We start from the raw sequence: 17309 nt of genomic DNA, 5'->3' as shown, positions 1-17309 counted from the left end.
CTCGTACGCGCGAGTTGTACGCATCTGGTTACGACTTTGGCGCATAGAGGCGCGTACGAAGGGTGCGTAATGCACCTTTCCGTACCACGGAACGTGACCAGACGCGGAGCGTCCTGTGTCGATGAAGAGGAGGCACTGGACTCAGTGGCTGAGTCAGTCTCTTAGAATGTACGGTGGCATTGTGCCTGACGTTGGCACGGGAATACGAAACGAGTTTACATGAAGAGAGACGGTCGTGTCAGAATTATTGTTCGGCCGAAATTTCGACGTACATATATTTTCGAAATCACGTTTGATCACTGTATCTCAATGTAATGAGCGAGAGCGAATTAGATTGGTTTGCAGAAACAGGTGTTCTCGTAATTCGCGTCGGCGATGCTGATGCTTCTCGCGAGACCTCTCGAATCATGGGCAAGCGTGGGCCGTTCTCTCTTTCGCCATCCCGGCAGACACGGAATATAAAAGTAAATTAAGATTGCCTCGATCTACCTCCGGATCGTTGATCGTCTTTGCGCCAATTCGCACGCCGTCGTTCTTCGTGGCACCGATCGTAGGACGTTTGTAATAGCGAAAGCGTCGCCGCAATGCAGCGATCGACAGTCTTTCCGAGTTTTGCAAGCCGCATTCGTTGTCAGCAAATGTACGACAGTTTGCAATGTAATTTTGAAATGCTAGACTTTTTTCAAATAGAATCTGTAGATTTGCAATTTATTTGCAATACTCTGTTATTATAAACTTCTTCACATTTTATCTTATAAGACTCGTGAAAAAAATTTAATTGCATTACATATGACTTGATATCTCAATCTTAATGATTAATGTTCTGAAATAAATGCGATGCGATGTCACAAACTATTCTTTGACGATGACTATTCTTGACATATATCCTTTTAATAATCGATACGTTATGCAAATGGGTTAAGGACTCGATCGCGCTAGGACGAAGTGATGCCGGGTTCACGATAGCGGGCCTCGCGGTCGATCTTGGCACTCGTAGTACGCGGCTCGAACGTACATTCGTTTTCGCAATCGGCATCTTGAACTTTCGCATCGGAGACGTTCGCTTGTCGCGCAAATGAAAAACGGATGAACGACGACGCGGCACAGCGGCCGTCTTGCGATACTATTACGTGATCGCCGCTCGCAAAAAGCGTGTCCCAACGGCGTAATCAACGCCAATTTCCAAGGTGGGCCCATCTGATCGGATCGTTAACGTTGATTCGCGCGCGCGAATTGCGTGAATCTAGGCGGTAATAACTACGATAATCGCAGGTGTTATTTCCATGCTTTACGACCGGCGAACTGGTTGTCGGGTCGGATCTCTAAATCGTCGGTTACCACGGTTTCGTCCATTCGTGATCGTCGATCGATGGTGAACAGATGCTTGAAATGACGATGCTGGCTACGCCAAGCTTCCGAGCGCGTTTATCGAATCGGAAATACTATGTTGTATTACGCCCAGCCCGGTGTGCTCGATCGTTCAGAATCTCTTTGAACGATACGAATTTCGCAATCGTGGCGTTCCGATGACGCGCATGTATATTCAGGAACGTTTATGCAAAGTAATCTCAATAAATATGCAACGATGTAAATGTCAGATATTTGTACCACGTTTATGACCGCGGCTTTGACGTTAATAACGGACATATACGTTATACTTCCATTGGACGGATGATTATCAGGATAGCCGATGAAGGACAGGAGGGATATGTATCCTTGTTACACTGCCATGAGCAATAACTTAAGTGGATGATTAACGTTGCAAAAATATCGTGGAGTCATTTATCTATGTATATATATTTGCGATTTACGTTTTTGCATACTAAAATCTCAGATTTCATTATCGCGATGGTGGAAGGAAGGTCGATCGCTATCTTTATCTCGCTTCGAAGTTTAGACTATGATCTTTTTATATAATTTTATAAGACGAGGATTTGATCTTTAAGAATAGATTGTTAGAATTTGCACGCAAATGCGCGACGTTCCGTCGCGGAAGATCCCGCGCGAGTCCACAAAAACGACGACTGGTCACTAAACGTAAGAGAATTATAAATATGCAAAAATCTAACAATAAGCGTGCAGTTAGACGAGAGATCTACACTCGCAGAATGTTAATACATTCCGCGCGTACACGCTACCGAGATAAAAGATAGACAAGTAGGCGGACTCGAGAGAGATATCCTTCCCTTTGCTCGAGCTTTTTTCGCGCCTTTGCGCTCTGCCCTCCTGCTGACTGTGCGCGTCCGTGTTCCTTTTCCTCCTCGACTCGTTCGTCAGGGTTCGTCAGCCCCCCTCGCGCTCGCATATATGAATTCGCACGTCGCACCACTGGCGCGGCGTAATGGAAATTCAAATTTATTCCTGTCGCCGTATACGCGGGACGCTTCATTAGCACGATCTGTATGGGAATGCACGCCTTTAACTGCCTCAACGGCCCGCACGGCGATAATTTAATTATTACGTTAGATTTGCTAATTCGCCCTAAGGGAGACGGTGCACAGCCCAGCGAGACTGCTTTTTCTTAGGGGCGGTTTAAACAACGAAGAGCGCTCTTCCTCTCTCTCTTTTTCCTTCCCTCTCCCCCTTTCTGCTTTCTTCTTTCTCCTCTCCGTGCCTCTCTTCGTTTATCTTCTTCCATCTTTCCGTCCTGCCCCCTTTCTTTGATGAAATTCGCTCTCGCTCGAACGACTCGGGAGCATTCCACGCCACCACCGGGTGTCTCATCACGGAGAAGCTTCGTCTTCTCCGTTACTCCGTTTTTACCATCTCGATCGAGCGAACTATCGATTAACCGATTGATTGCCGCCGCTTCTTCCCGTCGACACGCCTTCTGCCGTATATCCTTTTTCTGTCGACCACCCTGATTTTCTGCCCGTGAGGTCGCGCGCGGTCATTAACGTGAAATTAAAGAACGATATATTGCGAGAGAGGGTGTGCCCCTGCTCCTGGTCCTCTCTCAGCAATTTGCGATATTACGACTTCAATATCGACTTTTTCTTCATCGGCACACGAGCGTACTTAAATTTATAAATGTCAAACGAAACTCGATACACAACTGTCTGACGTGAATTCAAGCTGAGACTAATTAATTTGCAAAAAAATCCCTATTTATCTTTTGATCAAGGTAAATCATTTAATAATTAGTTTTTTATGCGTTATGTCCTAATTTTTTTTTACATTATTATTGGCAACTGGTACTAGTTATTTTTTTGCAGATGTATTTTTACTCTTCTCGCTGACATACAAATATATTCGAGGCACTTAGCCTCGCTCTCTCGATCTGCTTATCGTCCGCTGCGCGCCGTTGACATTTGCATAATATACCGCTTGCTCTTTGGCGTGACTTGCAGTTATCATAAATTGCACTTATCTGCTCGTTAACGATAGGCGTAGATTTAAATGACAAAATGTATCATGTACGCGCTGTGTAAATCGCGTCCTCGTTGACGCGAGCAAACTACCCGAGAGTCAGAGGTAATCGCGCATCGCGCGAGTACATACCGTAATGCCTTCATAATATCCAGGCATGCTCCACGCGGTCTCGCTTGGAATATATATATCGTTATTTCATAATGGTCGCGGGTGGTGCGTCCGTCGAATATCATCGAGGCGAATTACGAAAGAAATTGCTCGACCTCGTGTCACGAGTAGCAAATATTTTGACCGCTCGTCGCTAGCTTCGGCAAAGTCGCGAGAAAGATAGATATCAAATATGTCTATATCGAAGGGAGGAAATGTGCGAGGATATATATCACATCAACGAAAAAAAGTATTAAAGATTAAAGATAACAGTATATTATCTATCACCTTATTTATTGTTAATACAGATTTGTTACAAGTACGATATATCACGGAGAGTATTTTTATTTAAAAAAATACACATGCCTGAAAATAATTTTCCACCGCGATGTTTGTCGGCAGTTTAAGGCACGTTTCGTCAATTTTGAACTGATTTACCGCGCTACGTTCGCACGAGAACGAGCCATCCTTCCTTCGGCGCGGCGGACAATAGGTTTCCCGCGACACAGTTTGTAGTATCGAATCAAAAGCAAATTGCTGTGCGTACCGGCCGAGCGAGCGGCCCGCTCTCGCATGCGTGCGGCTTACAAATGTCTGTCGGTGGCTCCCAATTACGTAAGATTATGACATCCGTGACACGCTCGCGCACGCTTACGCGTGTGCGTAACGCGCGCCCTCCTTCCGTGACGGGGGCTCTCCGTCGCGCCCGTCATCCTCCGTCCGCGAGGCCACCCATCCGCATATTCGCTCCCCTTCTCGCTTTGACCGCGTCTGCAACGGGGTAGCGGGGGCGAAAAGTGGGGAATCACGCTTTTTTTCGCAACTTTCGGACCTTTCCAGCGTTGCGGCTAATTGCCGCGAGCGACACTCGCGATCTCCGGGTTTGCACGCGGGTTCATGACCGCATCGCGTTGCGCTGTCACGATTCACACAGTCCCTCATTCAGCGTGCATCCTCTTCATCTGCGCGCGCGCGCGCGCGCGCGCTAGTGGCGAATTCTCACATTTTAGTGCCTGACCTATAACGACGATACGCGGTACTTCATATCATACTTCTTGTAGTAGTACCTTATTATACCTCTTGTATAGTAGGACTATTTTCCAAGCTGTCATTTATCTATACATATGCATACTATATAAGTTTAATTTTAATTTACTACGTTTCAGTTTATATAAAATTAACATATGCTTTATTGTTTGCAAATTTGTTACTCTCACGAAATAATATCCACTTTGATCGTAATGCAGTGATTTTCATTTCAAGAAGTTTGGTGCTTACTTCTTCATTATTTATTAATTTATTTCGTAAAGCATACTTCTGATTATTAAATATAGCATTCCGTTCAGATTTCCGAAATATGTCGATTCAGATTTACCCTCTCGCTACATTACGTTGAATGAACTCGAGCAAAACTCTAGACAATTTACGAGTCTGTTCCGCTCCACTGGCGGAAGATCGACAGAATTGCAAGTGCACTGCGACAGGTGCTTTAACCGTGTTAAAATCGATCGAGAGCGTGACGTCCGAGGGCACCAGATGCGCTTCGCGTTCACGATCGCAAATTGCGGCAAGTATTCGAAACGCCACGATCACGAGAGCTGTCGCAGTACGATGATCGTTGTGATTCTTCCCTTGCGCACTTTCACAATGGTCGACGCGCTCGCAAACACAATTATTCGCCGCGAAACGAACGGCCCCCGATCTCGCGTGTTTTCCACCGGATCGGATTAACTCGCCCGGCTGCCTCGCCGTCGCGTGTTCCGACGAAGCTAGGCTCGTATAACTAGGGTATAATGAAGTATAACTTCGATTCTGATTTACGATTCGCCTTACTTCACCGGCCGTTTCGAGTTCCTCCTTCGCCTTGGAAATTATGCGCGCTCAGACTCGCATTTACTTGGCGTCATTTTGCAAGATTTCGCCGGCTTGGGCGCTCCGATCCCTCGCGCACTTGTAATTGGATCCGAGCTTAATACATTTATAATGCAAAGTTATTAACCCTAACTAACGTACGATCGCCGCAATTACCCGCGCCGTGTGTTTTGCCGCTTAACGAGCGATCTTGAGAAACTGCGTTGCCCCGACGAAAGACGCTAACTCGAGCGCGGTCGGTTCCCGATGCCGGTAAAAGGGCAGGTGGATCTTTACATCACGTATGAAAGGCGACAAAGTTCGCGGCTTGAACGAAACCACCTACTCGCTCCGGAGGTAGGAGCGAGAAAGGAAAAGTAATTGAGGGGACAGAGAAAGAGAGGCGGCTCATCGGTAAGCGACGGACGAAGAATATGATTTTGTTTTCATATTCCGAGGGTAGACGAGACGAGGTGCATAGCAATGAACCTAAGCCGGCCTTACGACCGGAAGCGAGGGAGGCACACGCGTATCCGGTGATGCGAGACGTCGTCAGAGAGATACAATTCTTTTCGAGTAAAACGTCGATGTCGTCGAAAAGGAAAACGAAATATTTACTTGTACATTTCTGTCTGTAAATAAAATTAACGCTTCGCCCTTTCCGCGCGCGATCAACGGTTGAAATGACATACGGAAATGACTTATTCATTTATCTATGTAACTCGTGACTCGCGTCAGAACGCAGATGCGGGGTTATTTACGCGAATCAGATAGTTTCTCTAATTTTCTTCGCTCTTCGTGGCTTAGGTCTATATCATTCACGGCGCGTCATTTATCAAGCCTTCAAACTACGAACTTCACGAGCGGCGGCGAATCGCCACTCTCTCGCACTTCGGAATCGCCGCTATTACCCGAGTAATCGCTCCAAAACGACTGACTCTTTACCGCGGTGCCGCGTTAAGGTACCGCTCTCGGGAGAGACAATGTAGCACTATGGCATTAGCGCCGTTTATCTCCTCCGTCAAGCGACATTCTTTGGACGAGCGATCCGTTTGCCCGCGCTCCGCTCCCTGCGTCCCGACTTCGGACTCGAAAGTGCTCGAACGATCAAAGTAAATCAGCCGTTCATTCGCGTCGCGTGTTATACCTACCTCGCCGGATAATCACTTTTCTCCTTCGTTCTTTCTTTCCCCCCTCGTAACTCAAGACTCGGGAAGACGATCGCTTCGGATTGAAATAGAGATTTCGTTGCAGTGCGCGGAGCGTATCCGCGCTGATCGCTCTCGCGTGAGGGGGATGACTCCTACATCTACCCCCCTCCCTCTGTTCTGTCTCTTCTTCATCGGAGACGCTCTTCTGGAGGTCCCGCGAACCAGGCGTACCGCGGCTATTGGCGATTTTGTTACGTAAGACGCAGCGCAAATACCATGATTCTCGCAATTAGGGTTGCCAATAGGAGGAGACCGTTTCGATCGCGTGCCACGAGAAACGATGTAACACTCGTATTGCTACAGTGTATGGCAATTGCGCCGAGTGCGCTAAACGACCGGTGGACGCGTGTTGCAATTTTGCCGATACGCGTGCACGCGCCGCCTATATCTTCTTTATGTCTCCCGCGGACGCGGACGGCGCGAGCGGCGATTAATTCGCTCGGTTATTATCAAAAGTTCATCCCGCTTCTATTCTAAGGAGTGCACGCCCCGCCAAACGTGCGAATCACACAAATGATTTCGCGTTCGCTATTCTCTGACATTTTCTAACATCGCCAAGAGGTAATGACGATTACTTTAATTATCATAATCCGTCAAGAAGCAGCGGCTCGATCTAACAAGATAATTTTCACTCGCGCTGAATGAAGACGAGATCGTGTACTTTATTTCGGTGAAGGACGCAATTAACGCTTTTTCAATGAATCTGCTTAGGATGCAGAAAGAAATTACATTGAAATAGAATCTCTTCGTGTCTTTGATACATTAACTTAGGAAACAACGTGAGATAAAGACGTGCATTTTGATGAATTTAATTAATTTTAATTAATAGTCGACACCTATAGAAGACACTGTCTTATTTTTCGCTAAGAGATATGAAATTGTCGAACTTTTCATGGCTCGTTTCGTCTTTCGGTCACATTTCAGCTTAAGTTGCACCACATGAAACGACGGATTCGCATATAACCATCTCTCAGTTTCGCATTTTCTTCCGTTCAGCTGCCACTCGTCAAGACGACAATGCAGGATTCGTTTCTTTCCTGCTTTCTTAATCGCCTCAAATCGTTTCCCTTCCGAAGACGGGACGTGAATTCTTTACAAAATCACGTTCAGCGCGGGATACGCTGGGACGCGATCGTTTATCACCGTTATCGAAGCGGCGCGGCTACCGTGCGTGCATAAAACGTGTGGGCGCGACGCGTTGTCGTAGCAATTTGTACGAATTGATGATAAACCGCGCGGTAACGCGAGAGTTACGGCGCGTTTTATATCAAGGTTGGCGACAGGCGAAGAGATACCGTGAATCACCGACCACGTTCACGGCTCCGATATTCGGAATCGATTCACGGCCGTATCCCGGCGAATTCGAGCGATAGATCTCTCGCCTCTCCAAGCGAGATATATGCGCTTTCCTTAAGACGTGCTCCGCACGTCAGACGAGCGCCGTCGTGCATTTACAACGGCGCGAATGGACAAACTGTTTCGGACTACCGGCGATAAGACCCCGTGTTTTGCCATGAAGACGCGCATTCGTGCGGAATATATTTGTCGTTGATGCTGTTTTATTCTTACCGGCATTTAATCGCTCCTGACGATCGCGATCCTGTACTGCGTCGCGTTCGTAGTTTGACTTGGAGGCAGGCATCGTTGGCCTGGAACACCCTGTTAGACTCCGTCAGGCTTATAGAGAGAGACTCATAGATGTACAGATTACAATTATGCAACCGTGTGTGTGTGTGTGTGTGTGTGGAGCAGCTTCCCACACTATGGTTTGAAGCCTCTTAACGAACGTCTTAAGATAATGGACGGCAGAAGAGAACGGTCGAACGTACAATATATTCAAATACGGTCTCGCTTATGTTCTTCACGCCGGCAGTTCCAGGTCGCCGGTGTCGTCTCGGCCTCAGGAAGCTCGTAAAAAAAAGACCGGAGCTCCGGGTAAGACCGGTGGCGGTCGTGTAACGACTCCACGCCTCGCCTCCTTTTTCGTAGCCCTCTCTCTGTAGCCAGAATGCACTACCGTTCTCGGCGTTGCATTCAGCGGAAATATTAAAATGCCCCGGCGGCCGCCGCACATGGCAATAAGTTGTTCGCGCTTTGGACGTGCTCTGGATACCGGGCGCTCGCTTTTAAACCACCATCCGCGTACGTGCAACCGTAGCGTGTTTCTCCTTCCATGCTCCATCTCCTCGTCGACGCCCTCTCTCTCTGACGGACTGTCTCTCGGTCATATTTCGTCGGGGTGTCCCCCAAGGATTGAAATGCACACGGTGCGCATCCTTTCCGGGAAAATTCAAATGAGTCCCCCAGCCGCAGCGAGTCTCCACGTCTTCGCGTTTGAACGGTGACGAGATTTGGAAATCCGTTCGGCTCACGCTGCGGTAGATCGTGACGATGAATCTCAGTGGAATGATCGTTAAACACTTGTAACTTCGGGCGTGCATAAGCAAGGTGAAGGAATTGTTAATTTTTATTCGCAAAGAAAAGAATAAGTATTAGGAAAGTAGAAACCTAATGTAACATTTATTATAATTATCAATGTCGCAGTTTAACGATGAAAAAGAGAGAGATATTCCCGTTTTATTATGTCATATTATATTCGTCTTATTGTCTTGGGACAATGGCAGTTGCAACGTCCGTTCCGTGAGTCACATGTATCATGTGTATCTGCTGCATCTTACGCTTATATCGCTACAGTCAACATACAAGTCGATAAAATGAGAATAAAGATGCGTTGAAATATCAAAGAGTTGTCGTTTATATAGTTATTTTTAGTCGCAAATACAGCTGAAAAGTACAGAGGAAAAACGATCAATGTCCATCCGAAGTAACTTAATTTGAGAAAAATGCAATTTGAACCCTCCGTCTATATACGTTTTTTTTGCACCCTTGGAGTGTATACATGGGTCACATTTGACGCTATTTTTCCCTACTGTAAAGTATTTTAAAAAATCTGAAAAAATTCATAAAATGTCGGTCTACATTGTAGTTGACGATTTTATAGTCATTTTGATAAACATCGTTTATTTAATATTTTCTGGCAGGTTTGCAAGTTTTACAATTACAAGCAGATATCATTCTGGCTCGGACGCCGTAGACTTACGTATACAGATGGAGGGTTAAGTTTCTCTCAAGACATCAGATATTTTAGGAAGCTATTGAAAAATTAGTACAAAATTTAGTGAATATCGGAGCGCAGCCTTAGTGTTTTCAATTCTGATGGTTCTTCCCCACAAGCGCATGGACTTTTATGATCGTCTTTCCCTAGCACGGTATCTTTCGGCTTTCCAATGGATCAAAACAGATAATTGCGAAAGTTCTTTGAAAATGCCACAAGACAGCAATTGATCAGATCAATTTTGACAAAAATGTACTTTTATCGTTTTTCTTCTGTACCCTTCAGTTATTTATACAAGGCTTTAAAACCTCTAAATCCTATAGACTAAACCCTTAAACTAAACCCTTGTATTGTTTTCCCATTCACTGGAACTACTTTAAGGATTCCCCTTTTCTTTCTTTTTTTTTTTTGAACGGATTCTGCGAACATCTGTTTTTTAACCTGAGAGAACTTTTTTAACGTACAGAACGATATATTGGTCCTCGGTATTAAAAAAGATCAAAGAAGAAAAAAGAAAGCAATGAAAAACTTCCCCAGCTTTCTCTTTTACCTCAGTCACCATAAAATTCACGAACGTGCTAATCGTTCGCTCGATTTGTCACCGCCAGCCGCGGCAAAGGTCATCCGCGCGGTGACCTCCTTCGTTCCCACGGACGTTCACCGATCAGCAGCTCGTACTTCTCCCGGCTGGTCATTAACGCGGTATGTTTCGAGCCGATCAAGCCAGCCATTTGCTCCCGACGTCGCTAGTTAAGTACACCACCGAGGCCTAAGATGCCGCGTTTAGAACGAGGGCCGGGACAATTCTCGTGGTCCCGATAAAAACGGGAACGGGGCTATTCGATGGCGGAACCTAATTAGCGGTTTGGGTAATGCATGAGCATGGTCCTAACCCGTTCTTAGTTTTTTTTAACTGGCTTTTAATCTCCGCTTTCAGTCGAATGTCTGATGAGCATCTGCCTGGGCATTCGTTTTTACGAATTAAACATCTTACTCTTGAAAATTATTCGAATGTAACCGTTCCGAATGTAAAGCTATTCGTTATTGGAACTTCTGAATCATGCAGATCGGACAAAAATCTTTATGAAATAAAAATAGTGATACATTTTTCTCAAGTTCTCGTTCATGGTTCGCGGAAAGGAGAGACGATATGAAGAAATCGAATTGCTCTCGTTTGCCGCGCGGGATTCTCGATTGCCCCTCAGCTCGCCAAGTCCTTCCAACGTGAGAAACGAGCCTTTTCCCACTACTACGCCGAAGGAGAAGGCGGCAAAAGAGATCGCGCGGAATGCATGTGAAAAAGTGCGATCGCGGATTCTGCACCTTGCGTTTCGAGTTTCGAAACGGCGCGGCGTTCGATAGAAAAATCGGCGTCGTGTGCTTTCGCCTTTCAGCCGTGAACGAGCTCGTTAGCTGCCACGAGCTTGATAAATGTAACGTGAAATGTAGAGCTCCGCATCTTGCATTTAAAATTCCTTGATGGCGATGGTGCATATGTTCACAGTTTAGAATTTACAACTGACTCGCATAGAACTTGTATAATCTAATTATTAGCGATTTCACTTTTTAAAGTTAGATCTGTCACAGATTTATCAGAATTATCAGAATTTCGAATTCTTATACTCGCGCGGACCAGCTCCTAATTTTACAAAAATTTGTACGTATATAATATCGTTATTACTCTCGGATAGAGTAACAAGACGATCCGCTTTCAATTGCATGATCAAGAGCTACGTACGCAAATTGAATTTCTATGTAATGCGAAAGAAATGCATAATAGATCGATCTGCCCGTATCCGTCCCGTATTCGCTGCTCCACTTCGAGATACGCCTTGAATTTACGGAACGCCCGTATTATCCGCGGAAATTGGTTCTAGCGAACGCGAGGTCAGGAAAGACCGTGCCGACGCGAGGATCGCGTGCAGGACCGACTACTCATCCACACTCACGTATTAAACATAAGTGCCACTTACCTATGCCTGATCCTCACGAGCCGCGAGCGTCTCTTCTTCTTCCTCTTCTCCTTCTCTCTCTACTTTCAGAGACGCCCCGTGCTTTCTTTCCGTGCCGCTCTTCCTTCTCGCGTTGCGAGACCCCTGTTGTTGTTGCTGATTCCTTTACCTGCCCTTGTTGCTATGCCCGTTAACTTTCTCGTCGCTATTTTTTCTCTTCTCAGATCTTTTTTCTTTGTTATTAACAAGTATTAGAAAGAGTGCTCGTAACAGTATAGTATGCCTTAATGCGGAAGTGTAGCCTTTGATGGTAAAGGATAGTTCTTCCGTGACGCAATGCTATATCAAGGGTGAAAGGAAAGAGTAATCGTAAATCAGAATGTTTCGTTTTTTTCTCCTCCAAATGCTGCAGTGATTTTTAGGAAACAATATGTGTTCAAATGGAAGATTCAATAAACTGACGAAACTGACTTTCATAAATTACATAAGCAATATAAGTATTGTTTGTCAGTGCGTTATAGCAGCACATATTTTTGATGAAATTTGTCAAACGAATTAGTAATTTCCCATGATACATACGGATGTTTACAACAAAAACTAACCAGGCTTAAAATAAGAAGTATTATTGTTACTCATTTTCTTATCATTTCACTATATTTATTACGTTGAAAATCTCGCGGCGGAAAATTGCTTCTTTATTTAATATTTGTCGTCCATCCTAGCATATTCGGTACGAATTCGACAAATAACGTATGAGAACGCGCACAACGAAAACTCCCAGGCTGCAGCGGTATGAGCTCTTTTAGTCGATTACGTTGCGTAAAAGAGCTCAGGGAGGAGGGCGGGCGAGGCTCAGGGATGGTTCATTTTCACCTGGAGTTACCTTTGGCACACAATCATCCACCATTAAGGCCGTCTGTAAAAATATCCGAAGCACCGGAATATCCCTTTACACGAGACGGCGAAGGCGATCTCGTGGTATATAACCCGTCCGCCCGGGCATATCACGAGCAGCGCCCTGGCATCTCGCGGCATGATCTTTCGAGATCGGGAGGGAAGAGGTCGGGGATCTCGTGGGCGGACGGTGGGGAGAAAGAGGGAGAGACAGGAGCGTGAAAATAAGACAGAATCGAGGGACCGAGAAGTATGAAAGAACGGAGAAGAGAGGAAGAGCGAGAGAGAAAGAGAGGACGAAGAAACCAGGAAGGAGAGGAGGAAAAAAGCGGGGCGAGAAAGGGAGAGCGACGAGTGCTAGATCTCGGGCAACGATCGGAGATCATCTTCCCTCTCCGGCCGAGCTCTTCGTCCTCGATCTTTCAGGCGGAGGGCGAAAAGAGAGTACGACAAGACGCTTCGCCGCTGCCGCCGCCGCCGCCGCCGCCGCCGCGCCGCTGCCATTATCAAATTATTCACTCACACCGAGCGCTATCTATCTTCGAAGCAGTGCGATCATAACGTGTTATTATTTGATCCTCACTTTGTTAGCGATCTGAGTTTAACAGCCAGTCGAGAGACGATATGTACCTGGCAGATCCTGCTCGCCCGATCTAGAGTACTTCTCACGATCTCGCGCGGCAGCCTCTTCTGATGTGGGCGAGCGAATCGCGCGCCGGATAATATTACGTGAACATATTGCGCGTCGTGTTCCCGCTCAGATCAGAATTCAAACAAGCGCGCTGAAATCGAAAAACGTCACGAATAAATTCGTAGAGATCCCGGCTGTCGATCGCGTCGACGCGCACGGGGATGCTTGTGCCTACACCTGTGATATCTACCCACCGTGAAATCGATTCATCCCGTGAAAACCTCGCGGTGTAAGATAGCTAAAAAATAAGATTGCAGGAACTTATTCCTTTTCAAGACATTGCCAACGCGTTCTCCATCTCCCATTCCACAGATCGATCTTGAGATTGTGACAGTGAACTTTGTCTTCGTAACTTCTCGCATGACCAGTATAAATCTTTTTACGTCAGACGTGCACAATTACGCGTGCAGGAATTATCGATATCTACATCGTTTGAATAGATCCTAATTGTCTTGCATGCGTAATTTTTATAATCGTAAATATATAACATGTTGAAATCTCCATATATCTTAAAGAGTTTGAAACGATAAATCACGATCAGCCAATGTAAGTTATACGTGATCCAATTATGTGTAGCTAGATAACGAACCGACTTCTAGCCGTGACGGAGTTGGAAGAAGACAGTCGTCGAGAGAATGTCTTGTGTGGATCAAGGTGATCCTTGCGTTTCACGACCGATTACGCAAAGCTGCTTCCAAAGCCTTGTAGAAAATAACTCCTCGGATGTTATATAAATCGTAGCACCTATGATATTAGACGAATATTGTGAACGGCAAACAATATGGTGAAATGCATTTGAGTTGAGCGCACACCAAGAATCGCATTGGCATTAGCTATGGAACGCGTTTGAGCAACGCAACAATGCGGTTTCGGCATGACGACGGCTGATTCAAATCGATCGGCAAAATCGAAGTCATTGTTTGGCAAAAAGCGCGACTAATTCTAAACGTTTCTAACGATCTCTCTCCTTGATATTCGGCCGGCGTGCGCGAAATGGTGGCTTGGACTGGCGCAGTGTCCGGTCGCTTGTCGAATTCGATCACGTAGCGCTTTAACGCTTTACATTGAACGGCGCGCGTGCTTTGTGTAAGACGATTCCCGTAGGGGAGGCTTCGAATGTGAGCGCGCGAGCACTCGAGAGCGCAAGGAAGGTGCGTGTGCGCGCATAGATACGAGACGTGGGTGTTGAGTCGTAAAACAAAGTAGTTTCCAAGGGGAGAGAGAACCTTTCTAGCTCCTTGATGGAATTTATGGGGGACGCGCGATCGATGACGATCAGCCGTCGTCTAAATAATTTCGAATCGCAACGATTGGCCGATCGCGTTTACTCATTCACCACGATATCGTCTTTGAGCGTGATCAAGTTTCCTAAGATTGAGTGAGGGAAATTGAATTCTGTCCAAAAAGAGCGACAGTTTTAGTTTCTTTACATCCATATTAGAGTGATTTCGTTCTATTTGTATTAGATCTGTGCGTAAAAAAAAAATTGCATAAAAGTTTACGATTGACATGGCAGTATATCTGAATAGAATTGGCTAGAAACTTCATTATGTATAAAGTATTTCATTATCAGTGACATATACTTTAAGGATGGACTAACAATAATTAAAAAATGAGTTGTAAACTTATTTAATATTTTTTTTAAGTTGTAGCTATTTTTGTAGCCCAACAATTATTGTAAGAAATTTGACGTTAAAATTCTTCTGAGAATTCCTATAATTCTCATGGAATACATATTTATATTGTGATTTTAATTAAAGTTGAAACATATTTTCAACCTAGTATGTAAGAGATCAATTAGAGAGAAAAATGCCAATACAGTCCGGACTGGATCTTGGTAGCTTAATAATGATATTGTGTGAATTTTATATCTTTTTCCAACTCAATAATCTACGCGCCAATTTTTTGTCGGTCTTTAAAACACAGCTCTTTGTTGGAACAGTAAATCCACATACTTAAATCGATAATCGATTTGTTTGTGAGATAAGAGTGTTCCCACACAGATTAAGTATTCTATTTAACGCTCGCTAGTTTGATTTCTAAATATCCTCATGTAAGAATTATCAGTCAGATAGCAATGTTTCCGTAACAGCGATAATCAAATCCGATATTATTCCCTCCGAATTTTTATTAGCGCGGCGATATAGGCCCCGAAATCTGAAAGCGCGTCACGACACGTGTAATATCGAGATTCGGAGAAGAATTATGCGGTGTCGGTCAAGCGGGCCATTCTTTATCCGCGCCCACTACACGAGCTTTTTCGTCGCTCGAATGAGGAACGTGCGCGGCGATATATCGAACGTGGCTCGAACCGGGACTCGCGCCCGTGAAAATCAATTGATATGTGTCACGGCGCACCGAAAGCTTCCTTGAAAACGCACCGGATGCGCCGAGGGGGTTCTCGGGCGCGGCGACGGGCATTGTCTCCGGGACTCCTTCTTTTATCCGACCGACATGTCGAATGCTGGATGCATAACAATTTATTGTCCCATCTCAGAATTCACTGTCCGCATCCACGGACCCTCTTCCTTGCTTCCTTTCTCCTCTTTCTTCGTGCTCGCGGCGCCTGTTCGGCGCCCCATCGGCGAGAACATTTCCGACCGGGCCACAACCGGAGGAATCGCTTCTGAGCGAAGGCGAATTGGCGCCAGGGCAACCGCGCCGGGTAAACGCACTGTAAATAACATCTTCCTCAAATCGTTGAGATCTTGCAAATCTGGTCGACAGAACACGCTCTCGGTACAAAGTGAACGTAATGGTTCACTCCCGCGGAATGAAATGTTTCGCTACAACGTGACGGCCAATTAGATAAGGTGATTGATTAACGAATCACCCCGCAAATAATGATAGGGCACGCGTGTACGCGCGCCGCGGAACGCTGCATTTTCGAGGGAAAGGGAGAGACGATGACGCGAATGGGGGAGAAAAATGCGGGATGCTGGTGGCTCACGGCGCCGCGCCGCGGCGGATCCATCACGGCGCCCGAGCGAGATGCGCCGGTACGCGCGTGGGAGTTTATGGCTTTCGATGACCAGGAAGTGGGTGTTCCCGCACCCCATAATTCAGCGCTCGCGCGCACGTGTGTTTGCGCTCGCTCGCTGGATCCGGGCCCGTGCTCGCGGACCGCGATCGGACCGGCCGTATTCGCGTCTCGAGTCGAGTCAGGTCGGATGAAGATGTCGGGGCTGACGCACCGAGAGCCTCAACGTGGAAAGATACAAATGCGTCCGTGCAAGCCCGCGGTTATAACAAATTGTCGGCGTGTATGTGCGCCGAGAAGCTGCGGGATGAGAGAAGGTGCGTGAGCGGCACGCGAGTGCGTGCGTGCGTGAGTCTGACGAGATCACGCGCACAATCTTCGGCGCCGTCCTTCCGCGCGATCACTCTCTCTCTCTCTCTCGCAGGTTGCCGATCGACTCGATTTAATCCGATGCTTTGGCAGAGATACTCGATCTCTTTAATCTTCCCGAGCGGACGTCCAGCGACGTGTTACGTATCGTTTATCAAAACGACTCTCAATCTGCTGATGTTCAAAGGTTACTTCCCTATTATTAAAATAAAAACTAATAGCTTTGAAGATTAAAGATTCTTGTTACTCGTATCCATTTCTGACAGATGCCAGATTTGTTCAATGTTTTATTTTTCTTGTCTTTATTCTTACTTTCGTGAAACTAAAATTGTGAAATGATATTCTTCGTGTATAAACATTGTACACAGAGAAAAAAATAATGTTGTATCAACAGCATTAGTCTAATTGGAAATAATCTTGTTAATTCAATAACAGTATTAGCGAAATAATACTTATTTAATTAAAAAAATACTTATTTTATTAAAACAACTAACAAGATTATTTCCAATTAGACTCATGCTGTTGATACATTATTTTTTTCTCCGTGTGCAGTTATGTCAACAGCGACATCATAGGAATAGGACACAAAATAGGAATAGAAAAGAAAGGAAATTAACATACATCTAACCTATTCCGCTATGTAGAATATGTTTCTAAAATATATTGCATGATTGCATATAGCGTACAGCTGATTCGGAACATGCGAATGCTCCGTGAGTGAAATCAC

The 17309-nt window shown here is 45.6% G+C and overlaps 1 long non-coding RNA gene across 4 annotated transcripts in view; it reads left to right on the top strand.

Annotated features, from left to right (window-relative positions):
• Nucleotides 1-17309, top strand: part of LOC139775719 (uncharacterized) — an 86025-nt gene that overhangs the window by 31145 nt on the left and 37571 nt on the right. The gene's annotated exons all lie outside the window — the stretch shown is intronic.

The sequence above is a fragment of the Temnothorax nylanderi genome, unplaced genomic scaffold, assembly GCF_030848795.1.
Source record: "Temnothorax nylanderi isolate EJ_2023f unplaced genomic scaffold, tnyl_v1.0 TNYL_tig0103_pilon, whole genome shotgun sequence".
In the NCBI taxonomy this organism is placed as follows: domain Eukaryota; kingdom Metazoa; phylum Arthropoda; class Insecta; order Hymenoptera; family Formicidae; genus Temnothorax; species Temnothorax nylanderi.
Note: the sequence above shows the minus strand (reverse complement) of the source record. Positions and strands in the feature narration are given on the sequence as shown.